The 26,728-nt window shown below is 40.3% G+C and overlaps 1 protein-coding gene across 1 annotated transcript in view; it reads left to right on the top strand.

Moving 5' to 3' along the window:
- The window catches only part of TMEM117 (transmembrane protein 117), a 328,857-nt gene that overhangs the window by 137,463 nt on the left and 164,666 nt on the right, over positions 1-26,728 (top strand). The gene's annotated exons all lie outside the window — the stretch shown is intronic.

Here is a 26,728-nt window from a genome sequence, read left to right as displayed (position 1 = left end):
TCAATACCAAGCAGACTGAAATACCACAGCTTTTCCTTAAAAAAAAAAAAAAAGTGGTGACAAATGGCCACCCTATAATAAAAAGTAAGGCAATCTTCTAGTGAAACTAGATTCCTGCAAGGGGCAGACCTTCTGCCAGTTTTAAACTTTCTAACCTTTCAGGAATTCAAAGTGATTGCTCAGTGTGATGCACACTGTTCTTGTATGACCAGTGAATCAAAAAGGACAGGGTCACAGAGCATTATTTTTCCTCTGATGTAGCAGGCTATTTTGTTTTCATACGCAGTATGTAACAAGAAATGAAAACTCTGGCTAACAAAATTTGCAGGTTCCTGCACTGAATATCCTTCAAGGGATGATAGGGTTCTTAAAACTTTATAGAATTTTTGTTATAAAAGAGTTGAACTCCTCAAGCACTATTAACTAGAAATATTTATTTTCTACAATTTCCACCAATCTTCAGTGCCTTTCCTATTAATGTTGAATTTTATCATTGGTTAGGTAAGTATGATATTTTGAAGGTTACTGTTCCATAAAGTTTTAAATAAAAGGCTAAAGGTAGGTAGTGAATGAAAGTGGATATAAGATTAATTTATAATAGAAAATAGAGTACTTTTATAAAGAGTATGGTCGAATTAGGGAAAAAGTTAAATGGAATTTTAGTGTGTGAACTTTTGGTGGTGTTCTTGTAAATAAATGATTTAAGTCAATGAAGATCACTTACATATTTGAAACAAGGAATAGTATGCTATTTTAACAAGGAATAGTATGCTATTTTAAGGATGTATGGCAAAGGTTAAAAAAATGTGGCGTGAAAGGTAACAATCAGAAGGATAAGTTGCCTAATTTTCATAGGTGCTGAGCCCGCCATCAGCTTTATACTACATGGCAAATTATAATTCATGTTTGAAGTATTGTTGCCATAATATTTAAATAATATTACCTTTAACTCAGAGTAAGTTGCCTTAGAAATGCCTTTTTAGCAGTGAGGAGCTCTATTTGCTACAGCATGATAGGATATAAGTCAAAGGAAATTATAAGACTGCCCTGGGAGGTGTGACTTTCCACAAAACTTTAAAAATCTGCTTCAGAGCAAGTTTAATAATTTTTGTTAAATTAAATGAATGCCAGGAATTAGGGTTTATATCTGATGCTATAGCTATTTAAAGACCTCCGTTTTGTCAGTGAGCAAAAATAAAAAATGACAAGTTTAAAATTTCTGTTATAAAGTGGGATTTAAAAAGTCCTGGAACATAATTGATTAAACCATAGCCTGTCTTTCGGTTGAGCTGTCATTAAGGACAGGTCGCCTAACGTCTTATCTCCTTCCACCCTAGCTCTGCTTGAATGGAGAGTATTGTGTGTCCATTACTGTTTGGAAGTGCCTGAAACTGATATAAAAGTATTTAAAAAAACAGAAGCATTTTCCTGTGAGGTTCAAGTTCAAAAGACTTGACTCTAAACAGAGAAGTTTCAGAGTAACAGCCATGTTAGTCTGTATTCACAAAAAGAAAAGGAGTACTTGTGGCACCTTAGAGACTAACCAATTTATTTGAGCATAAGCTTTCGTGAGCTACAGCTCACTTCATCAGATGCATACTGTGGAAAATACAGAAGATGTTTGTTTTTATACACACAAATCATGAAAAAATGGGTAAAAAGAAAAGGAGTACTTGTGGCACCTTAGAGACTAACCAATTTATTTGAGCATGAGCTTTCGTGAGCTACAGCTCACTTCATCAGATGCATACCGTGGAAACTGCAGCAGACTTTATATATACACAGAGAATATGAAACAATACCTCCTCCCACCCCACTGTCCTGCTGGTAATAGCTTATCTAAAGTAATCGTCAGGTTAGGCCATTTCCAGCACAAATCCAGGTTTTCTCACCCTCCACCCCCACACACAAATTCACTCTCCTGCTGGTGATAGCCCATCCAAAGTGACAACTCTTTACACAATGTGCATGATAATGAAGTTAGGCCATTTCCTGCACAAATCCAGGTTCTCTCACTCCCTCACCCCCCTCCAAAAACCCACCCCCATACACACACAGACTCACTCTCCTGCTGGTAATAGCTCATCCAAACTGACCACTCTCCAAGTTTAAATCCAAGTTAAACCAGAACATCTGGGGGGGGGGGGGTAGGAAAAAACAAGAGGAAATAGGCTACCTTGCATAATGATTTAGCCACTCCCAGTCTCTATTTAAGCCTAAATTAATAGTATCCAATTTGCAAATGAATTCCAATTCAGCAGTTTCTCGCTGGAGTCTGGATTTGAAGTTTTTTTGTTTTAAGATAGCGACCTTCATGTCTGTGATTGCGTGACCAGAGAGATTGAAGTGTTCTCCGACTGGTTTATGAATGTTATAATTCTTGACATCTGATTTGTGTCCATTTATTCTTTTACGTAGAGACTGTCCAGTTTGACCAATGTACATGGCAGAGGGGCATTGCTGGCACATGATGGCATAAATCACATTGGTGGATGTGCAGGTGAACGAGCCTCTGATAGTGTGGCTGATGTTATTAGGCCCTGTGATGGTGTCCCCTGAATAGATATGTGGGCACAATTGGCAATGGGCTTTGTTGCAAGGATAAGTTCCTGGGTTAGTGGTTCTGTTGTGTGGTATGTGGTTGTTGGTGAGTATTTGCTTCAGGTTGCGGGGCTGTCTGTAGGCAAGGACTGGCCTGTCTCCCAAGATTTGTGAGAGTGTTGGGTGGATCGTGTGGTGTGGTCAGGGTGAAAGCTGGAGGCATGCAGGTAGGAATAGCGGTCAGTAGGTTTCCGGTATAGGGTGGTGTTTATGTGACCATTGTTTATTAGCACTGTAGTGTCCAGGAAGTGGATCTCTTGTGTGGACTGGACCAGGCTGAGGTTGGTGGTGGGATGGAAATTGTTGAAATCATGGTGGAATTCCTCAAGGGCTTCTTGTCCATGGGTCCAGATGATGAAGATGTCATCAATATAGCGCAAGTAGAGTAGGGGCTTTAGGGGACGAGAGCTGAGGAAGCGTTGTTCTAAATCAGCCATAAAAATGTTGGCATACTGTGGGGCCATGCGGGTACCCATAGCAGTGCCGCTGATCTGAAGGTATACATTGTCCCCAAATGTGAAATAGTTATGGGTAAGGACAAAGTCACGAAGTTCAGCCACCAGGTTAGCCGTGACATTATCGGGGATAGTGTTCCTGACGGCTTGTAGTCCATCTTTGTGTGGAATGTTGGTGTAGAGGGCTTCTACATCCATAGTGGCCAGGATGGTGTTATCAGGAAGATCACCGATGGATTGAAGTTTCCTCAGGAAGTCAGTGGTGTCTCGAAGGTAGCTGGGAGTGCTGGTAGCGTAGGGCCTGAGGAGGGAGTCTACATAGCCAGACAATCCTGCTGTCAGGGTGCCAATGCCTGAAGTGATGGGGCGCCCAGGAGTTCCAGGTTTATGGATCTTGGGTAGTACATAGAATATCCCAGGTCGGGGTTCCAGGGGTGTGTCTGTGCGGATTTGATCTTGTGCTTTTTCAGGAAGTTTCTTGAGCATATGCTGTAGTTGCTTTTGGTAACTCTCAGTGGGATCATAGGGTAATGGCTTGTAGAAACTGAACACGAGTTTCTACAAGCCATTACCCTATGATCCCACTGAGAGTTACCAAAAGCAACTACAGCATATGCTCAAGAAACTTCCTGAAAAAGCACAAGAACAAATCCGCACAGACACACCCCTGGAACCCCGACCTGGGATATTCTATCTACTACCCAAGATCCATAAACCTGGAACTCCTGGGCGCCCCATCGTTTCAGGCATTGGCACCCTGACAGCAGGATTGTCTGGCTATGTAGACTCCCTCCTCAGGCCCTACGCTACCAGCACTCCCAGCTACCTTCGAGACACCACTGACTTCCTGAGGAAACTTCAATCCATCGGTGATCTTCCTGATAACACCATCCTGGCCACTATGGATGTAGAAGCCCTCTACACCAACATTCCACACAAAGATGGACTACAAGCCGTCAGGAACACTATCCCCGATAATGTCACAGCTAACCTGGTGGCTGAACTTTGTGACTTTGTCCTTACCCATAACTATTTCACATTTGGGGACAATGTATACCTTCAGATCAGCGGCACTGCTATGGGTACCCGCATGGCCCCACAGTATGCCAACATTTTTATGGCTGATTTAGAACAACGCTTCCTCAGCTCTCGTCCCCTAAAGCCCCTACTCTACTTGCGCTATATTGATGACATCTTCATCATCTGGACCCATGGAAAAGAAGCCCTTGAGGAATTCCACCATGATTTCAACAATTTCCATCCCACCACCAACCTCAGCCTGGTCCAGTCCACACAAGAGATCCACTTCCTGGACACTACAGTGCTAATAAACAATGGTCACATAAACACCACCCTATACCAGAAACCTACTGACCGCTATTCCTACCTGCATGCCTCCAGCTTTCACCCTGACCACACCACACGATCCATCGTCTACAGCCAAGCTCTGCGATACAAGCGCATTTGCTCCAACCCCTCAGACAGAGACAAACACCTACAAGATCTCTGTCAAGCTTTCTTACAACTACAATACCCACCTGCGGAAGTAAAGAAACAGATTGATAGAGCCAGAAGAGTTCCCAGAAGTTACCTACTACAGGACAGGCCTAACAAAGAAAATAACAGAACGCCACTAGCCGTCACCTTCAGCCCCCAACTAAAACCCCTCCAACGCATTATTAAGGATCTACAACCTATCCTAAAGGATGACCCAACACTCTCACAAATCTTGGGAGACAGGCCAGTCCTTGCGTACAGACAGCCCCGCAACCTGAAGCAAATACTCACCAACAACCACATACCACACAACAGAACCACTAACCCAGGAACTTATCCTTGCAACAAAGCCCGTTGCCAATTGTGCCCACATTTCTATTCAGGGGACACCATCACAGGGCCTAATAACATCAGCCACACTATCAGAGGCTCGTTCACCTGCACATCCACCAATGTGATTTATGCCATCATGTGCCAGCAATGCCCCTCTGCCATGTACATTGGTCAAACTGGACAGTCTCTACGTAAAAGAATAAATGGACACAAATCAGATGTCAAGAATTATAACATTCATAAACCAGTCGGAGAACACTTCAATCTCTCTGGTCACGCGATTACAGACATGAAAGTTGTGATATTACAACAGAAAAACTTCAAATCCAGACTCCTGCGAGAGACTGCTGAATTGGAATTCATTTGCAAATTGGATACAATTAACTTAGGCTTGAATAGAGACTGGAAGTGGCTAAGTCATTATGCAAGGTAACCTATTTCCTCTTGTTTTCCTAACCTCCCCCACCTTCCTCAGACATTCTTGTTAAACCCTGGATTTGTGCTGGAAATGACAAAAATCATAAAAATAGCATAATGACTTAGCCACTTCCAGTCTCTATTCAAGCCTAAGTTAATTGTATCCAATTTGCAAATGAATTCCAATTCAGCAGTCTCTCGCAGGAGTCTGGATTTGAAGTTTTTCTGTTGTAATATCACAACTTTCATGTCTGTAATCGCGTGACCAGAGAGATTGAAGTGTTCTTCGACTGGTTTATGAATGTTATAATTCTTGACATCTGATTTGTGTCCATTTATTCTTTTACGTAGAGACTGTCCAGTTTGACCAATGTACATGGCAGAGGGGCATTGCTGGCACATGATGGCATATATCACATTGGTAGATGTGCAGATGAACGAGCCTCTGATAGTGTGGCTGATGTTATTAGGCCCTGTGATGGTGTCCCCTGAATAGATATGTGGGCACAGTTGGCAACGGGCTTTGTTGCAAGGATAGGTTCCTGGATTAGTGGTTCTGTTGTGTGGTATGTGGTTGCTGGTGAGTATTCGCTTCAGGTTGGGGGGCTGTCTGTAGGCAAGGACTAGCCTGTCTCCCAAGATTTGTGAGAGTGTTGGGTCATCCTTCAGGATAGGTTGTAGATCTATCTCATTTGCTTCATTGCAGGCCTTTCTAACCATCCTCCCAGCCTCAATTAGTTTTAAACTGCCAAGGGAATGTTGGCAGCTGCTGTTTCTTAACAGAGAAGGATTTAAAATTCCTCTGCAGGGCCACCAAAGTGAACTTTTACTGCTTACTGGCTTTCATGATGGAAGAATATCAGCTTAATTAGGTAGCTTCTTCACAAAAAAACAATAAATAATCTAAGAAAATATTTATCGTAAGTTCCACCTTTACCATTGGCCCCCTAGTTCATATGTGCATCCAAAGAAAAGCTCTCAAGTTATTCTTAATAATGACCCAATAATGGTACAGCTTTTGGCATGTGGCTGTTAACTATTCAAACAATATAAAACGATTTCTGAAGAACACCCTTAAACAGTGACAGCATGAAGTGCCATCGAACACTGTCCCCAGGCAAAGATAGACTAGATTTTTTACTTCAAGTTGTATCTTTCATGATAATTTTGAGTTCAACTTTAAAAATTAATCTATTTTTATGATTTTTGTCATTTCAGTTCAGTAATCATTTAATTTTTTTCCTTAAAGTTTTGTAATTGAAAATGTACAATTACTTGGCACTACTGTCTTCAGCCTAACATGTAATTAAAACATTATTTTTTCCATTTAAAATGATTTGTTCTCATGATGCATATTTTTCTTTAGTAATTAACATATATAAATTGCACTTTAGGGTCTGCATATAGGGTCTATAAGGACATGTTTGTGCAGCAGGGTTACTGGACCTTCAGTCTAATATTCAAAAAAGTGCCATTCTTAAACCATAATCCACACCTTGTTATGTTTTAACTGCTTAAGGCTCTAATAAAGAAAAGCATTTACGTAGGTGTTTAAGTTTTAAACTTAAGAGATGTTGTTATTAGGACTTAAGCATGTGCTTTACTGAACTGACATGGATTTAAGCAGGTGCTTAAATTCTTTGCTGAATCAAGGCCTAATGTAGACAAGGTCCCAGCTGTGCACAAGAATATCTCTGATAATTGTTGGACTTGGAGCAGAAAGGGAAGTGGTGTCTCTTACCCAAGCAGGGAGTTTGCTATGGATGAGGATAATTGGAGCCAATAGATATATAATAAATCCATTTGAATATAAACATTTAGGAAAACTCCTTCACACCCAGTGCTTAAAAAAACAGCCCAACTAGGAAGTTCAAGCACTTGTGTAACAGATATGGACATCTGTATACGTGTAACTCATGCTGCTTGTTGTTGTTGTGTTGTTTTTGGAGACCTGCTAGTTCTTCACTTGGGACAGATTGGGACAGATGTTCCATTGGGTGGCAAATTTACATCACAATGTCCATCTATGCCTTCTCCTTCTTGGTCTCAAGAAGACAATTTAGCAGATTCTCTTGCAGACTGCGGCCCTGACATTACTACATATGATACTCATTCATTGTAAAGGTCATTACAAAAGCTTTTGGGTTGATTTTAGGGTAGAAGCTATAAAATGGAGCTTCACTAATTTACACCAGCTGAGAAGCTGGCCCATTATTATTTAAGTGACAGTTAGATTAAGGACAGTAAGGTAAAGTAACAAGGAGTAGGGTGGATGTTTCTTGTGGTATTTTAATGTTTCTTCAAGTAATATCAACCAGTAGGTGACTCAGGAATAGCAACCAAGGTATTCTGTTTTGGTTGGTTAGATAGTGGGTTGAAGAGTGGGCTTTCCTCTTCCTCATTGCAGTATCCATACGGCATTCTTGTCTTGATTATATACCAGGTCTTGCAGAATGACTGGTACTGGTCCCAGTTTGTCTTTATAGACTGCTTGCTTCTTCACTATATCAGTTTAAATCTCCATAATTTGTTAATTTCTACAGTACTTGATATCTGGTTCCGTTCCATCTGCTGTGCAATCTGCTGCTGTTCTATTATAAAGGAAGCCAACCTGACCCTCCGACCAGCTTGTCAATTGTCATCCCACTTCTTCCTTCCTTTTCATCTCAGAAGTATTAGAGGGGGCCAAAGCTCATTATTTCTCCTCAAAGCCAACAGGTTTTGTATCTGTCTGATTTTTGGGAGCTGCAGTGGGGTGGAAAAAGCACTGGCACAAGTGACTAATTGTTTCCAATAGACATCAGACTTTGCATACTTAAAAACAGCAAGATATTTCCTCTGCTTTTGCCACCATAAATCATATTTTATGGAATTACTTGCATTTCCATAGTGATGTTTGCTCACAGAATATTCATTGTTCGTTGTTTTTAGGCTTTACAGAACTTGGATGTAATTTTATCACAGAACAGTTTTGAAATGTTTTCCTTGGAAAGCTGCTGTTCTTTGGGGTTCAGTGACAGCGCCATGTATTATATTTTGAATCTTTTATCTCAGGGTGGCATAGCTAGTGTTTTGGACTGAATTGTCATTTTTTGCAGAAATAGTTCTTTGAAGATTCTAGTAAGGACAGTATGTCAACAATTTTTTTTTTCCAAAACTGCTTCGGCATTACACAGTGCTAACCCAGTCAGATACAATTTTCTAATTGCTTATACTCACCTCTTCATTCTCTCTTCTTACCCATATAGACCCTGCTCTAGCAAAGCAGTTATGCATGAGTAGTTGTCACGGTGCCTGGAATGGGTCACAGCGGAGAGGGCCAATCTCAGGTCAGACTGTCAGAAAACAGGGCAGATTCACCCAAACTGGTGGTATACTCTATAATTAGATTTAACCAAACCAGCAACAAATGTCTGCTCCTGGATCACTATACTAGTTTATAATAGACCCACAGCCAGTCCCCTGAGACACTCCAGCCTATATTACCACTCAGACAAACTAGACTTAAGGATGAAAAGTTATTAAAACCAAAAATCATCTCACATTCAATTACTCCCAGCTCCAAAGGGCCAGTCACTTACCCCAGGTCAAGGTACAATTCAGATCTCACCAAAGACAATGCTGAAGCCAGTTTCTTTAGTAAACTACAGATTTATTAGCTAAGCGAAGGAAATGAGTTATTGAGAGGTTAAAGTAAGTAAATAAACTTTAATTCATTTGTAACGTATAAGTCCAATATGATATCAGAGATGTAGTCATTTGTTGGTTTCCAATAGTCTCCCAGGGTTACCTAGAATGGCTCTAGGGATCTCGGTCCAATTGCTCAGAATTCCATCCTGTCAGAAGTCATCAGTCCAGAGATGAAAGATTATTCCCTTAAACTAGTAGTTATAAATCTTGCTCACAGCAAACAAGCTGACAGGTGTCTCCACCCATGTGGGTTTTGATGAGTAGCAGCTGCCCATTGAGCTGTGAACATCCATTGTTGAACATGAAACAAACCTTGCTTTGAAGTTAACATTCTACTTCCTATGCATACACAAATAATCCAGTCACAGTGATATACATAATGTAATTACCAGCCATTCATTAAAATAGGGATGGCTAAGTGGGAATAATACAGGTATCTTTCTTTAATATTCATGAAGTTCTGCATGCTAAGTAAATGCTAATCTTTATATGAACAACTTTTGATCTAGGGTTATTTACTATAGGGCATGCATAATGGCAAATAAATAACAGGATATAGTCAAGCTTAACAATACAGTTATATCTTACAAGTGAATTGGTTTGAACATACTATGACCTTTTAACATTCCTTTGGTCTCTATTAACATGTGAGTGAATTAGCCTGCTGGCAACCTGTGAGACAGCATCACAGTAGTCCAATAGAAGTCAATGGAACTGCCCATATAATTAAAATTAAGTCCATGATTGAGTGCTCTGCTGGATTGGGGCCATAATCTTTTTGTTCTTTTCATAGCAGTATTTGCTTCGTGGCATCTCTCTCGATGAGACATTACCTTGTTGAGCAGCAATTTTGCAAAGGGGCTTAAAGTAGAATTGAATATGCACTTTTCCTTAAAACTCATGAAGATCATGGGCTGTTCACAGTGTACTCTCCCATCCTGTGAGCTATTGCGCTGGTGTTTTCTTTTCCCTTTATGTTATAAGTTGTTTGCACTTTATAATATGTCACTCTTATGTCATTTCCCTCCCCTCTGGTTTAGCACTACCTCACTCTGCTTGCTTGTCATTCTGTTTTTTCTTGTTCTCCTTCCCTATTCCTTCTCTTTTAAACATTGTTTGTTCTTCGTCCCCTATTACTTTTTAATTTTCTCTGGTTTTGTCAGATTGCTTTTCTCCCTCTTTATGTTGATTGTCTCTCTCTGGTATTTACCAGCTTCAGTGTTCGAGAACTGGGCATGCTGATGGAGCCTGACACCTGCTACTGGAATCCATGAGGCAACTAGGTGACAAATATGAAAGCCAGTGGTGTTCATGCGAGAGTCAACTGAGCAGAGAGAAACAAACATTCATTCCTATTAAGCTTTACCAAGTGTTATATCTCCAATTTCCCTATACACAACACACAAAACCTGCAGGACAGAGTTAATATTTTAATTTGACTTTGTACTATAGCTTTGAATTATGCCATCTCATCATGTAAGAATAAAATTCATTTTCTGTATAAACCCATTTATATTTGCATGTGTGTATATTTATATGCACCTTAATATAAAATATATGTATGTCTCATTTTATTTTGGGAAGCAAGGAAAAAAAATCTTAAATTGTGGCGCTAAGTGAGTGGCTACCTAGTCTTTCTCCAAACACTTCAGTGTAAAGTCTAGCAGAATATACTTGATTGTATTTGACCGCCCTAATGCCAGGATAGGTTCAATTATTATGATGATTACCATAGTGCCTAGGAGCCGTAGCTGTGGACCAGGACCAATATTTGAATTAGTGGATTTTGTGCTGGATCCTCAGCTGCACTGGTGCTATGTCTGGCATAGCGGAGGAAGAGTTCTTCGTATCATGAAACTGGCCTCCTTAACTGGAGGACTGGGGTAGTCAGTTCTGAGCTGCACCTACTCCATAATGCCCCTTTGTTGTCATTCTGTATAATTCTGCATCTCTCTCTGCTTTTCCAATTCAGTAATTCTGATCACAGTTCTTGAGCTCAGAGGGCCATCAGCTGCATGTATTGAGTGTTTACTTATGCCACTTTGCCACTGAGACTAGTTCAAAGAGATGTTTTATTCTACTCAAAGAGTGTTGTTTTCAGTTTAGCTTTATTATCTGTTCTTACAGCAGTTACAACCTGAACAATTAGATATCTTTGTAAATATAAAAGATGATGGTATAAATTCCCAAATTAACTCCCCAAATTAGACATAAAAGTTGTTTTTAACTATATATTGGCCAAACTAAAAATACTCACTGAAGCTCCTACACAGTCCCCATGCTCCTGTGCTCACTTTCTCAGTGCCTTGCTCATTCTTTCTGTGGTCTCTGTCCACACATACATACCAATAGTGCAAGTATATTGTTAAAGAATAGACTGGTAAGTAAAATATATTTTTTAACAATAATTAGTCAAGTATCAAAACCAAACTGAACAGCAATTTACCTCTCCTGCCTCTATAGGTTAAAAAATGGTGATATCCTTAAGTAGACTTCAAAATATTGTATTGTTAATTTCTCTCTGAATTATTCCTGATGCAGAAATATTACTGTACTGTATTGTATACCGTACTTTGAAGGAGAAATGTATCTAACACCTTACAGATTTAACTAGAGCTGAATGGGAAATGGTTTTCTGAAAAATATTCCTGTCTCAAATCGGGCTGGAAAGTTGAAATCTTTAATATTTTCACAACCCAAGAAATCTGGAAAAATTAAGGTCAGGTCAATCACAACATGTTGCTTGATTTCAAAATATTTTGTTTTAGTTTTGATTTAAAAAATTTTTTTTACTATGCACTAACTTGCATCTTGAAAGGAAAAGTTGGTTCAACTAAAAAAAAAAAGACATTTTGATAGTTTTAAACTTTTTCCCCCTAGCATTTTTTAAAAATGGGAAATGTATTGAAACTGATGCTTTCCCGTAAATAGTTTCAGTTTTGGTAGATCAACACTTTCAGATGAAGGAATGTTTAGCCAAAAAATTGCCATCCTGCTCTCTTATAAACCCCTGTATTTCATATATTCATGTACTGTAATATGGGTAATACAAGTTCGCTTAGCAACAAGGCGTCTTTATAGTCCACTTGTAAAAGACAGCATGCATGGACCTGAAGCCATATTAACTATGGATTTTTGGTCCCTGTGCTGCAGAAACCTAAAGGACTTTCTTCTTTTCTACTTTTAGATATTCAAGAATATCACTGTAACCAAACTCAATGAGCAATACAAATTAAAACTAACACATTATGAGATATTGGAGGAGTAAGGGCCAGATTTTTAAAGGTGTGTAGGCACTTAGTGGGGTTTTCAGAAGTACCTAGGCGCCTAACACTCACTGATTTCAGTGTGAGTTAGGTGCCTAGATGCTCTTGAAAATTCTGATAGGCATCTAAATACCTTTAACAATCTGTCCCTAAGCTTTTGGTTGCACTTGGAAGCAATACTCTCTCTTTCTGTCATATACATGCATGTGCAATTATGATGTAAATAGTGATGCAAGTTGCATGTTGAGTCTAAGTTAATTAGCAAATGGGCACCTGTCATAAATATAAAGGGAAGGGTAAACCCCTTTGAAATCCCTCCTGGCCAGGGGAAAGCTCCTCTCACCTGTAAAGGGTTAAGAAGCTAAAGGTAACCTCGCTGGCACCTGACCAAAATGACCAATGAGGAGACAGGTTTACTTTCAAAAGCTGGGAGGAGGGAGAGAAACAAAGGGTCTGTGTGTCTGTCTATAGTCTGTCTGTATGCTGCTTTTGCCAGGGACAGAACAGGAATGGAGTCTTAGAACTTTTAGTAAGTAATCTAGCTAGGTATGTGTTAGATTATGATTTCTTTAAATGGCTGAGAAAAGAATTGTGCTGAATAGAATAACTATTTCTGTCTGTGTATCTTTTTTGTAACTTAAGGTTTTGCCTAGAGGGGTTCTCTATGTTTTTTAATCTAATTACCCTGTAAGATATCTACCATCCTGATTTTACAGGGGGGATTTCTTTATTTCTATTTACTTCTATTTTCTATTAAAAGTTTTCTTGTAAAAAACTGAATGCTTTTTCATTGTTCTCAGATCCAAGGGTTTGGGTCTGTGGTCACCTATGCAAATTGGTGAGGCTTTTTATCCAACATTTCCCAGGAAAGGGGGGGTGCAAGTGTTGGGAGGATTGTTCATTGTTCTTAAGATCCAAGGGTCTGGGTCTGTAGTCACCTAGGCAAATTGGTGAGGCTTTTTACCAAACCTTGTCCAGGAAGTGGGGTGCAGGGTTTTGGGAAGTATTGTGGGGGGAAAGACGCGTCCAAACAGCTCTTCCCCAGTAACCAGTATTAGTTTGGTGGTGGTAGCGGCCATTCCAAGGACCACGGGTGGAATACTTTGTACCTTGGGGAAGTTTTGACCTAAGCTGGTAAAGATAAGCTTAGGAGGTTTTTCATGCAGGTCCCCACATCTGTACCCTAGAGTTCAGAGTGGGGGAGGAACCTTGACAGCACCCATGGGCAAATTGCACCAGTTTGAAGTGCATAAGAGTCTAACTCTGCTTATTTACTCAGGGGTAGAAGAAGAAAATACCTGCAAATAGGGTGGTTCTAAAAAGAACCATTCCAGGAGTGGTGTAACAGTTTTGGGTCTGTCTATCTGAATATATAAATTCCAGTTTGATTTTTATGAACGCTGTGTTTATACCCTTAGGATTGTCTTTTGCTGTATTCTTGCATCATACCACTTGTGCTAAGGGAAGGGGGACTGGCACCTAGGTGTCTGCCTCTGAGTGGTACATCAATAAGGACTGTCAACAATTGAATAACCTTGCATTAGCAGGACAGTGAGCTGACTAACCCCCAGGGAAACCCATTCTTCCAAGTGACCTGGTATCCAAGCAATGGATCATATGAAGAGGGGTTTGAAGTCACTGAGAGTGGTCACCTGACAAATCAGACTGCAACTTTATAAAAGGGAGGCTCTGTCATGCGTCATCCCGAGAGACACAGGGGAGCAAACCAGGACTGGAAGCAGAGAAGGCTGAGCAGCAGAAGGAGGAGGAATCATGGATCCCTGACCGACACTGACCAAATTCAAAGGGTGCAGGTTTTGTTTTTCCATAGTTCTATATAGCTCTTGTGCTGTCTAAGAGTAAAGTGTGTGTTTAGAAATTCCTTTGCAGAAACTATACATTACTTGTTTTCGCTGTCACATAGTCCTCAAAGAGGGAAACAATATATCTGAGGGTCCACAGCCTTCGTGGAACTCTGAGAACATGCAACCGCTACTGGGGAGGCTTGGGAAAGCTGGCACTTGTTTCAGGGCTGAGCCAGTTGGACTGCAGGGTCCCCACTGCCAAAGATGGATATCAGACATGGGATCAGTACCTGGAGTGAGTGTCTGGACGCAGCCCAGAGAGACAGTGCCTAAATTCTGCACAGCCCCAGAAAGCCAAGAGCACATGGGACCTAAGGTTTGGGTCCAGTGCATTATCCTAGAAAATACCCACCAGGGGTAGCTCGTGTAGGCTTGTAGCTCAGTATTACAAATAGACAAAAGGTGCCAAAAAGGATGGTGTACAATAAAGCAACCCCTTTTTTTTAAACTTATATACATCTAGTAATAAACAATCCAGCACACGCAATAGCATGTGCAACGATCCATATACCCTTGCCCAACCCCCATTAGTGTTATATTCAAGCAGGTGGTAATTCCTATAGTGACAACAAAATGTAATTCTTTATTACCAAAAACTACATTAATATGGCAGCTCTGACAGAATTCTGGTCCTTTTTTGATATCACTGTATATAGTGAAAGCCAAAAGCAACAAATTAAACAAGATGCGTGACCTGCTAGTGACTGAGTTGCATAAAATATGCTACAGAAGCTTACTAGCCATTAAAAGAGGTACTAGAAAGAGAAACAAGGCTTTTCAATTGTTGACTTACTAAGCAATTTACAGTATTTAGCAGTGAGAAAACCTCTTAACAGCCTCCCACGCTGCCAAATGGCTTTGTAAATAACGGCCAGCCTCTGACCCCTTTATTTGAAGAGTCCTTTCTGCTCAAAACAGCTGGGGTGAAAGAGCGTAGTCTTTGAAAAAGGGAATGAGCTCTGGATATTTACGTGAAGAGTTCACCTACTAGCATAGTAGTGTTCGGAGGGCATTTGGCAGCCTGTCCTTGACCTGGCAGTGGAATTCCTTGTTCTCATCAGTAAGCAACCAAGTGAAATCTGCAGCTACATTTTTATTGTCTGACTAAACAAAACATAAATTAAATGAAGTGTATTACACAAAAGTAGTAAAAATACTGAAAAATGTTGAATAATGTATAAATTGGATGGTAACAAAATGCAAGAATAAACCTAAGCAGCTGATGCAATTCAAAATGTTACTGCTGTGAATAGGGAGGATATGAATTTTGAAAATGGTAGATGTTCTTCTGCTTTTGGAACTCAAAGGGTCAAACGTTGTCCCAAGTTATACCCACTGCAAACTTACATATGACAGTCAAATTTCCTGTCAAGCACCTTCACACTTTCTCCCATTCTGGCTCTTATGCATAGGAAGAGCTTCCTATTTGAGCTGGGTGACATTTTTTGGTGAATAGTATATTATCTGAAAAATGCATTTTTGGGGAGCACTGAAACTATGCACAAAATCAGGTTGAATTCGGGGAATAGTTTTCAGTGGGAAAACTGAAAATGTTGGAAATAGCAACAAAGTTTTTAAAAAATAGAATGAAAGGTCAGATTGAAATGACATTCAACACTTTTTTTTATTTGACTGGAACAAAATATTTTCAGTCTTTTTGTTTTGGCAAGAAAAAACAACAACAAAAATTCAGCTTTGGTCTGAAATGACACCATACTGAAAAATCAGTTATTCCCCCAGCTCTTCTTCACACTGATATCCATAACAGCAGTAGGTTATTTTGGAGAGAAAGGATAGCCCAGAAGTTAGGCCATTAGCCTTGAAAAGCATGGACCTGAGTTCAATTTCCTGGTCTGCCACTGATTCCTTGTGTGATGTTGGTCATGTAATTTAGTTGCTGTGTGCCTCAGTTTTCTGCCTCTAAAATGGGCTTAATAGCACTTCCCTCCCTTGCAGGTATGTTGTAAGGACAAACATATTAAAGGTTGTGAGGTGCTCAGGTACTATAGCAGCAGAGGCCATGAAAGTATCTAGGATAGATAAAACCTCCAAATTCCTTTTTAAAACTTACCTCTACCATGATACCTACAAAATAATTAATAATGGCTGATCGCTGCTAATCCTCATTATATTACTGTTATCTTCTCTTTCTCCATTGATGGTTTTATTGAGACAATGTTTTTCATCATATAGTAGATTGTAAGATCTCTGGAGCAGGGACTGTCATTTTCATAGGTCATGGAGCCGGGAGGGCCATCCAGGTCACAGGTTTGGCCCAACCAAAATGGTCATGCTGAGTGGCTCTGCAACCCCATGAGCAGGTCAGAATGCCACTCACTCAAATTTGGGGAGATGGTAGTAGAGGCTCATGGATCAGGGGTGTCAGGCTGCCGGTGGTGGGCCTGAGAAGGGAATAGGAGGGTAAGGGGTGGAGGAGGAAATCGATGCCACCCACACACTTTAAGTTGTGCTCTGCAGCCCCTGGTCATTGATTACAGCTGTGCAGTTCCTAGCTCAATGGTATCCTAGTCCCTGACTGATTGGTTCTAGGTGCTACTGCAATACAAATAAATAATAATAGTACATTGGGGTGGAAGGATGCATAGACTTTTGCAGGTTTTCCATGGCGGGATGTATTTCACTACCTATTATGCCAATAGGGCAGCAACTCCATGTTCTCTTGCTGTCAGAACTTTTCTTGACCAGTTCACTTTTCTTTTTTCTGTTTTTTTTTTTTTTGGGGGGGGGGGAGAAGGGGAGATAAGTAGCTCCTTTTACCTCTGTTTTGTGATATCATGATATTATATCTGCACTGAAATGCACACCTTTCTCTTGAGCTTCTGTTCTGGTTCTTACAGCACTTTCCAAGAGTTGGGGGACTAGAGAGAAATTCCTGTTGTTTCTTGAAATATGTATGTTGGATGACTTTGGAGAGGATTCAATGTCAATTAATACTGCCCTGAAATACGAATAGGAGGCAATGGTAACATTATCTTTGTTAGCTTGACTAGCCTGGCTCCAGCTGGGGTGCACACCATTGGGTGAATATCAGAACACGCTGGTATATTATGGAATATTCAGATCTCCTGGTTTAGTTGTGGGTTCCTCACTTCAACTCTACTTTGGCAATGTAGTTCTGTCCTCCACAGACTGCTGACAATGAAATCATAGAATATCAGGAAGGGTTGGAAGGGACCTCAGGATATCATCTAGTCTAACCCCCTGCTCAAAGCAGGACCAATCCCTAATTTTTGCCCCAGATCCCTAAATGGCCCCTTCAAGGATTGAACTCACAACCCTGGATTTAGCAGGCCAATGCTCAAACCACTGAGCTATCCCTCCCGCACCAGTGAAAGCCCCTGTACTCTGCAGCAAACTAGATGTAAATTCTGCAGGATTGAGTTTGCGTCCTGCAAAGCTCCAGTTCAGACTGAAGATTCTGTGGCAGCATCCAATAAATTTAAAACATGAAGGTTGTGGTGAATTAAGTATGAAAATGAACAATATGGTCAGTGCACCATTTCCTGTGTCATAAATTGGAATTAATATTGGTATTACATTGTTCCCCCTTTTTTCTGTTTTCATTGTGCTTCATATTTTGTATGAAAATACAGAACAGCATTGTAAGGGGTCAGGGAAGCAGGAAGTTTGGGCAACTAACGAGGAGAAAATAGATTTTTCTGGCACCTGGGAAGGAGCAGGAGGCAGTTTGACATTGCGAGATAAACACATTAATGGGAAATTTCTCCTAAATAGTTAAAAATATTGGCACTTAACTTTGAAACCAAGTGTTGAAAATATAAGTGCCAACTGAGATAAATTCATGCCTCTCAGAAGTATTGCTTGAGGCTGTCAGACACTATTGCATCATTTTGTATTTGTTTCACATTTGGAAGAGTTTCTCCACAACTTGGAGTGCTAGGAAACTTTTTTTAAAGAAAAGCTTGGATTGTGAAGCACAATTCTGAAACAAAGAGTAGATTCTGTGGCAAATTCTTTGGATGTGGAATCATAAAGCACTGATGATACTATAAAAAGAGCACTGATGATACTATAAAAACTTTCTCTTGATTTTTTTCTGTACCATCTAGACTTTTCAGGTAATTATTTGCTCAAAAAATTGATGTGAGTTTCCAGTCTGAGTATTTGGTCATAGGTGAAGAGGTACCTCTGTCCTTTACAGCCTTATCTGCACTGCCAAAAAGGTGACCCATAATTCACCACTGGTGAAGCTCCATCAATGGCAGCACTGATGGAAGCTGTAATGTACATAGGGTGAGGTATTTTTACAACTGTCTCATCTCACCCTGCTCTGAGCTGTAAACAGAGTTAGATGGAATGTTGGTAAAATTACAGGTGAGTCGCATTACAGGTGAGTCGCATCATACGCGCATTTATCTCACGCGAATTCAACTATACACGCTCGGCAAAAAAAAAGAAAAATAACAAGATACCTGTAAATATTGTGGGCGATTCACCCACCATTCCACTCAATGAGCATATGCCCCGGAGTGAGCGTGAGATGAGAGATGTGAATCTGCTGTTCCCTCAGTCGGTCTGAGTTCCCGCCTGCCTCTCATAGTGTAAGCATCTCGCCGCACTGAGTGTGATTCTAGTGTTTAAAGATACGTATTTTTTGTACAACATGGCCCCTAAATGCAAACCAAATACTTCATCTGGTGCTCAACCGAAGAAAAAGTGATCTGTTCCAATGCTGGAGGAAAAACTGACTGTGTTGGACTTATTGAGGGACTGTATGTCGGTCTCCAACGTGGCGCGTAAATATGGCCACAATGAATCTAGCATCCGTGCCATCAAGATTCAAGAGAGAAATTCTTCAAGCTGTGGCATCAAGTGCTCCAATAACTGCTAAGGTGATGAGCCAGGTGCGTGATAAGACTTTAGTGAAGACTGAAAAGCCATTAAACTTATGGCTGGAAGACATGAACCATAAACATGTGCCTATCGATGGCAACACATTGCGAGAAAAGGCTCTTAGCCTCTATGCGCTGTTCAAACCTCCCACCAAAGAGGGACAGCCTTCTGATGAGAAGGAATTCAAAGCCAGCCAAGGTTGGCTTAACAGTTTTGGGTACCGCTTCAACCTCAAAACATGCAGACTACTGGTGAAGCTGCATCTGCCAATGAAGAATGGTCTAATTTCTGAATACAATCCCTCTATGGAACGAAGCCTCAAAATCACACGTAGTATTACGGACGATTTGAGACCCTATCAAGAAATGTTTGAGCAGCTCAAGAGACAACAGCGACAGTTGCCGATCACCATGTTTTTCAAGGAAAAACAAACAACCAGCAGCAGATGAGCCTACGCAATCAACTTCTCGAGCTGAACCAGAGCCAACCACTTCGTCTACGACTCACTCTCCATCACCCAAGCTCTCCGTCACCTCCGTCTCCTGGATCGACATCAAGCCCTGACACCCCCTGTAATTACCCCCTGTAATTAAAAATACAGTGCTGTAAAATTATATTTTGCATATGTACTCATTATATACTGTACATTACTGTATACATTATATATTTATACATATTACTGTACAGAGTTGTATACACAAAATCATGCACAGTATACTGTACTTTATGGGTGATTGAAGGGATTTTCAAGGGTAATTTTGACTATACGCGATTTTAGCCTTACGTGCTGACTTCAGAAACTAACCTGCGCGTACGATACGACTCCACTGTACATACTTTCCACTATTGCTATCACTAGTGGTGAATGTCAGTGGAGACCAGTCTGAATCCTGCAAAGGAGAATTTGTCTCAGACTTGCTTCTTTCCATGCACATGAGGATTTTGCTATGTTAAAGTTAATTCCTTGTGCAGCACTATGCAAATATATCCTTCGAGGTCAAATAATAGTGCAGTGTACTTTAAAGAAAATGTGTACTTTTATTAAAACTTGAAAATTGAGAATCTCTCTCAACTGCAGTAATTGAAACCAAATAAAAATTTATATTCCTAATAGTGGCCAAATTTCTGCAATCACATATTTTGTTGTGTTCTCAAATGAAAATTATTCCAATAGAACATAAAAGAAACAGAACAATTTTATGCCACTAGCATTAAAAAGGAATAGAAAGTAGTGCATTTCTGTTGTCATTTTGAATGAGGCAATGGTAAAGCCAGATATTGTTTCCTGATGTTTCACATGAAGTTGTTCTTTATTTCATTTGTAGTTAATGAATACAGCTAAAAATATACACAGGTTATATTGCTTAATAGCATCTTTGTAATAATTTATTAGATTAATTATAAGTCACAATTTGATACTCATCTACATTATATATCTAAATTAGGCCTTAATTATTTTTAAAATCAAGCGCATCATTTACACCAGGTTATTATATATTAACAGCACGTACGTGTGTATGTGTGTGTGATGAAATGGCAAATGCTTTGGGCTAGTGTTGCAGATCAGATAGAAAATGGCACTTTGAAAGTGGTGAGTAGAGAAGTTCTCCTTCCTGGGTGCTCCATGCTTTATTTTATGCAACAAGGTGACTGCAGACTTTATATTTTCCCTACCCCAAAAACAACAAAAAATATTCTGACTAAAGCTCTGTTTTTGAGGTGCCTGGCCCAAAATTGCTACAAAGCCAAAGGATGATGACAAAACCAAAAATAAAGCAAATGGGTTTGCTTGACTTCAACTTCCAAGGGACCATCAGTACACTCTGACTCCTTCCAGGTCTTTCTCCATATTTGGGCATTACTGTCACCATTTTACCATGAATCTCGAGATAATTTACGTTCTTTTTAAAGCCCCAGCTAAAGCATACTTTAACAAACTCAGAGAAATGGTAGGTAAGGTCCCATGGGAAGAAAATCCAAGTGAAAAAGAAGTTCAGGAGAGCTGGCAGTTTCTCAAGGAGGCAATATTAAAGGCACAACGGTAAATTATCCTTCTGTGAAAGAAAGCTAGAAAGAGTAGTAAGAGACCAATATGGTTCCATCAAAAGCTCTTTAATGACCTGAAAATCAAAAAGGAATCCTACATAAAGTGGAAACATGGAAGAATTGCTAAGGAGGAGTACACAAGAATAACACAAGCATCTACAGACAAAACCAAAAAGGGTAAGGTACAAAATGGTTACACCTAGCAAGGGACATAAAAGGAAAATAAGAAGAGATTCGTGAACTGAATTAGGATCAAGAGAAAGATGAAGTAAAGTGTAGGTCCTCTACTTAGCAGGGAAGGAGAGCTAATAACTGATGACACCAAGAAGGTTGAGGTGTTTAATGCGTGTTGCGCTTCAGTCTTTACTAAAATGGTGACCAGATACTCAACACAATTAATATTAAAAATAAGGAGGAAGGAATGCTAGCTAAAATAGGGAAAGAACAGGTTAAAGAATATTTAGATAAATTACATGTATTCAAGTTGCCACAGCTTGATGAAATTCACCCTAGGGTTCTTAGAGAACTAGCTGAAGCCATCTTGGAACTGATAGCAATTAAACGGGAGAACTCCTGGTGGACAGATCAGGTACCAGAGGAGGGCAAACGTGGTACCCATCTTTAAAGAGGGGAACAAATAAGAACCAAGAATTATAGACCAGTCAGCCTGACTTCAATAACTGGAAAGATACTGGAATGAATTATTAAAAAACAATTATCCAAGAAGATAATAGGATAAGTAATAGCCAACATGGATTTGTGAAGAACTAATTATGCAAAACCAACGTAATTTCCTTCTTTGACAGGCTTACTGGCCCAATGGATAGGGGAGAAGCAGTAGATGGGATATATTTTGATTTTAGTAAGACTTTTGACACAGTCCCCCATGACATTCTGATAAGTAAACTAGGGAAATGTGATCTAGATGAAATTTTCTATAAAGTGGCCGCATAACTGATTGAAAGACCATACTCAAAGAGTAGTTATCAGTGTTTTGCTGTCAAACTGGGAAGGCATATCTAATGGCATCCCACAGAGGTCAGTTCTAGGTCCAGTACTATACAATATTTGCATTAATGACTTGGGTACTGGAGTGGAGAGTATGCTGTAAAATTTGCAGATGACACCAAGCTGGGAGGAATTGCTAGCACTCTGGAGGACAGGATTAGAATTCAAAACAACCTTGACAAGTTATAGAATTGGGTTGAAATTTGCAAGATGAAATTCAATAAAAACAAGTGTAAAGTACTGCACATAGAAAGGAAAAATCAAATGAACAATTACAAAATGGGGAATAATTGGCTAGTTAATAGTACTGCTGAAAGCGATTCAGGGGTTATAGTGGATCACAAACGGAATGAGTCAACAGTGTGATGCAGCTGCAAAAAGGCTAATATTCTGGGGTGTATTAACAGGAGTGTCATATGTAAGACATGGGAGATAATTGTCCCGCTCTACGTGGCACTGGTGAGGTCTCAGCTTGAGTACTGTGTCCTATTCTTGGCACTATATTTAAAGAAAAATGTGGAAAAATTGGAGAGAGTCCAGAGGAGAGCAACAAAAATGATAAAAGGTGGAGAAAACCTGACCTATGGGGAAAGGTTAAAAAAAATGGGCATATTTAGTCCTGAGAAAAGAAGACTGAGGTGGGACCTGATAACAGTCGTCAAATATATTAAGGGCTGTTATAAGGAGGACTGTGGTTAATTGTTCTCACTGAAGATAGGACAAGAACTAATGGGGTCTGCAGCAATGGAGATTTAGGTCAGAAATTAGGAAAAACTTTCTAAGAGGGTAGTTAAGCAATGGAATAGGCTTCCAAACACCTGTCAGGTACGATCTAGGTTTGCTAGGTTCTGCCTCAGTGCAGGGGGCTGGATTTTATGCCTTCTCAAGGTCCCTTCCAGCCCTACATTTTGCTGATTCTATGATTCGTGGTATCAGCCGATTACTTGAGAATTTCTGCTTTCGTTAAAAAAATTAAGTTAATTTCTAGTTAATTCTAGTCAGGGTTGTGGAAGAAAGTTTGAAAATATGAAGTTTAAAGGCTCAAAAAACAGAAGAGAAAAAGAAGAACCCCAAATGTATTATTTTAAAAAAATACTATGATTTTTAAGCCAGTCTCATGATTTAGAGTGTGACGTGATTTTCAATGCTTGGGGTTGGCAATACTGAGAAAGGGGTATTGTTTATAAACTTATTTCCCAGCGTGCCTTATTCTCCTGGGTCTCTGAGGGAGACTGACTGAAACAACCAAGAACTAGCTATTATGAAGTCCTTTCTCTTTACTAAATCCGCAAGATCTTACTTTAAACTCAACATTGTTCCTCTTCCTTGTGGTTGTATTCTTCTTTTTCTGCATCAGAAGGGTTTGCAACCCTGGTGCAAGGTTTCAGGATGCATTTCTGACCTTCTCAGAGAATTCTCACTCACCTACTCAAACCTCAAGGAGATGTGTGTGGTGGGGTATACTTTCTTGAATTATTTTACTTTAAATTATTTATTGTGGTAAATTCCCCTGATCACAGTATCAAGGTGATGATCATTGTATACTGCATTTCCTCAGGAGAAGCTGTCTGATGTACTGTATCAGCTATAGTGAATGCTCTTAAAGTTGTTTCATTCAGATGATCTTCCATGTCCATGTCACTGCAGTCGTGAAATCTGCTTCTTGACACCTAAGAAATGATGCCAGAATTTTCTTTCATTCTTCTGACAGAGATTCTAATCCCTGCTTTTTTGTGCTGCTTAATTGAGTATTACAATGCTTGTCTTGTAGTATTTGGTTTGTCATTTGATTAACAGTCTGCATTTGGTACCAAGATTCATTTGAGTACTTGGAGTTTTCACAATGTGATCCGGTCCTGGCGCAATTGCACAGTATAGCAGTCAAGTTCTGCAATAATTCTAAAAATGTTTATGCAGATTTTTTTTAAATAAAGCCCTTCACAGAGAAGGACCTGACAGCATTTGTGAGTTAATGAGTCTATATATGGGTACCACTCTGTCTGCAGAAGTTAGAATCTACTGAAAGTGATTGAGCAAGTTCTGCTAATTCATTGTGGAAGGTGTGGCTTATTAATAGGACCAGTTTATAAGAAAGGTCGGTGTGGCTGAGGTTTATGTTCTTTATTATTATTTGAGCTCTCAATAAAGCCAAACCCCAGAAAAGAACAAGTTTGACCTTTCACAGCATGTGTGGATTTTATCTGGGTCAGTGTGTCCCTTGCTCAGACTGGGTCAGATTCTGTGATGTGCTTCTTAGGAAGGGCAGCACAGAATGCCCAGCTATGGAGATGGGGATGTAAAAGTAGCTTTAATGACTTTCTAATTCTGCTTCTTTAAGTGGCTGGCACAGCCCCAGGGCTGCACTAATTAATTTACAGCAGTCTTGCATAACTGCCTGTGCGTGGCTCTCCTTCTCAACCCTTACACACTCCTACGCTGAGGGCTGCAAGATGAAGAGACATAGAACCACATGAGGAAATTCCCCAGAAGGCCATTCCAGGCCCTTAAGCAACAGAAGCTAAATAAGTGGCCTGTTTTTCAGATGGGGTGAGATCCTTTGCTTCTTGGTACCTTGTGCAGTCATTTGCTACACCTGTTGAAAATGGTTCTAAAAGGCTACCAGTCAGAATTACATTGCTTTACACCAACTTTACACAAGATGACACAGGACATGGAGAATCAGGCCCATTTACTATTTTTGGCCAGTCACCCACACACCAGGCATCATCTATGGTTGCCAGCCCTCCAGGATTGGCCTGGAGTCTCCAGGAATTAAAGATTAATCTTTAATTAAAGATTATGTCATATGAGGAAATCTCCAAGAATAAATCCAACCAAAATTGGCAACCCTAGCATCATCACTGTCCATTTTCTTGATAATACCCTCACTTTAGGCACCCCAGCTTGAGTATTTTTGGGTTTTCAGAAGTGACAGTGTCTTAGATGTTGAGAACAGAAAACAGAGAAGGGAAAAAATTAAACACGTTTAACTTGACTTTATGGGACACATTTAAAAATTGCTTATAACAATCTCTCTTTTTTTGAGCAGTCCAACAGGAAATCTGAGCTTACATTTACATGCTGTTCAACTGATTAACATAATAGACATCATCATGGTTTGTTTTGTTAATGACATGCTAGCTAAAATCTCTCTAAATTAGCTTTTAATCCAAGAGCCATTATGGTCTGCCAGGCCATACATCTGTGCTAAAAGTAGGTTATTACCTCACACTGTAACTTACTGTTCCCAAATACAGATACAAGGCCATATCCTTCTACTGGATCAATGCAGGCAAAATTTGACTTTAATGGGCTCCACATAGGCACAGGGCGTCCACCTGCACAGATACAGTTGCAGGGTCTGGCCCATAAGATCCTAGATACTATGGTGATGGATTCATAATAAGCATTTAGATAGATTTGCATGTAACTCCCATTTCCTCCCTGGGTTACTCGGGAGCAGGCAACACTCACCTGTGTGCCTGATGTTGTTGACATTAAAGAAGATCCTGAGTATCCCAGCGGTCCTGCTGGATAGGTAGGAATCCTCTATTCACCCCTCTGCTGCAGTCCCTTCACTCCTAAAATTGGCGGTGCCTCCACCTGGCTGTCCCCTCCGCACACTCAAAGGTGAGCCTTGGGAAACTCCAGGAATAAATCTATTCTAATAATAAATAATATAATCTGTGGTATGGGTGTAACTCAAATACCAATTATAAATAATGTCCATTCAATATACTTAAAATAGAGTTAATGCACCTTTACTTAACAACTTAAAAAATCAGGGTATAACAGACTAAGATTATATGTCACTACTAATTTAAATCCATAGGGGCAGCTGAATAAAATCAATTAACAAATATACAGTAATAAACTTATCTAACTGGCATTTACACTGCCACCATTTACCCAACCCCGGAGCGTACACTCCTCTGGATTTCAGAGTCCTAGGCGCTTGCGTGGGCGCGCTTGGGGGTTTGCAGCTGGAGACAGTGCTTTGTTGGTTCTGTGTATCAGTCCAGCCCAGGCCACAAGCTGCGCAACCCCTATGACGATTGGAGCCAGCCCCACCTCATGTCAGCAGCTCTGGGTCCTGGTTCGGAGGGAAGATCACTCTGCCTCTCCTCAGACGCCGTCTTCTGCTGTGCCCCCTCCCTTGCACCTACTTTCCCAAACCAGAGTGGGGGTTACTCAGAGCTCCTTCACTACAGGCCCACCTCAGTCATCTCTAGGCACAGTCTCTGCCCTGGCTCCAGTAAAGCCACCAACCACCCCTGAGGCTCCCTGCTCAATCAAAGCCCCTGCAGGCTCTCAACAGCTCCTGATATAGACAGAGCTCCACAGCAGCAATCACACTCCTTTTCCCAAAATGGCGTCCACTGCCTGCTCTCCTTGCAGGAGGAAGTCTCCCCCTCTTTCCCCAAGGCATTATGGGAGTTGTAGTCTCTGAGGCTAGATTGCAGCACACAGGCTTTTCCCCTGGAACACTCCCCGTAAAGTTCAGAGGCCCTTCTAGTAAAGGGTGCCTACATGCACAATAGATAACACTAGTTTCCAAGAAGTTGTTACAGTCAGTTGGCTTCATCATCCATATCCTTGAACATGCATAACATTTATATAGTCTGTTTTAAGAAGCCCGTAAATACATTTTTACTTGAAAAGATACAATGTAAGA

The sequence above is a fragment of the Eretmochelys imbricata genome, chromosome 1 (assembly GCF_965152235.1).
Source record: "Eretmochelys imbricata isolate rEreImb1 chromosome 1, rEreImb1.hap1, whole genome shotgun sequence".
In the NCBI taxonomy this organism is placed as follows: domain Eukaryota; kingdom Metazoa; phylum Chordata; order Testudines; family Cheloniidae; genus Eretmochelys; species Eretmochelys imbricata.
The sequence above is the reverse complement of the archived record's forward strand: the minus strand, read 5'-3'. Positions and strand labels throughout refer to the sequence as shown.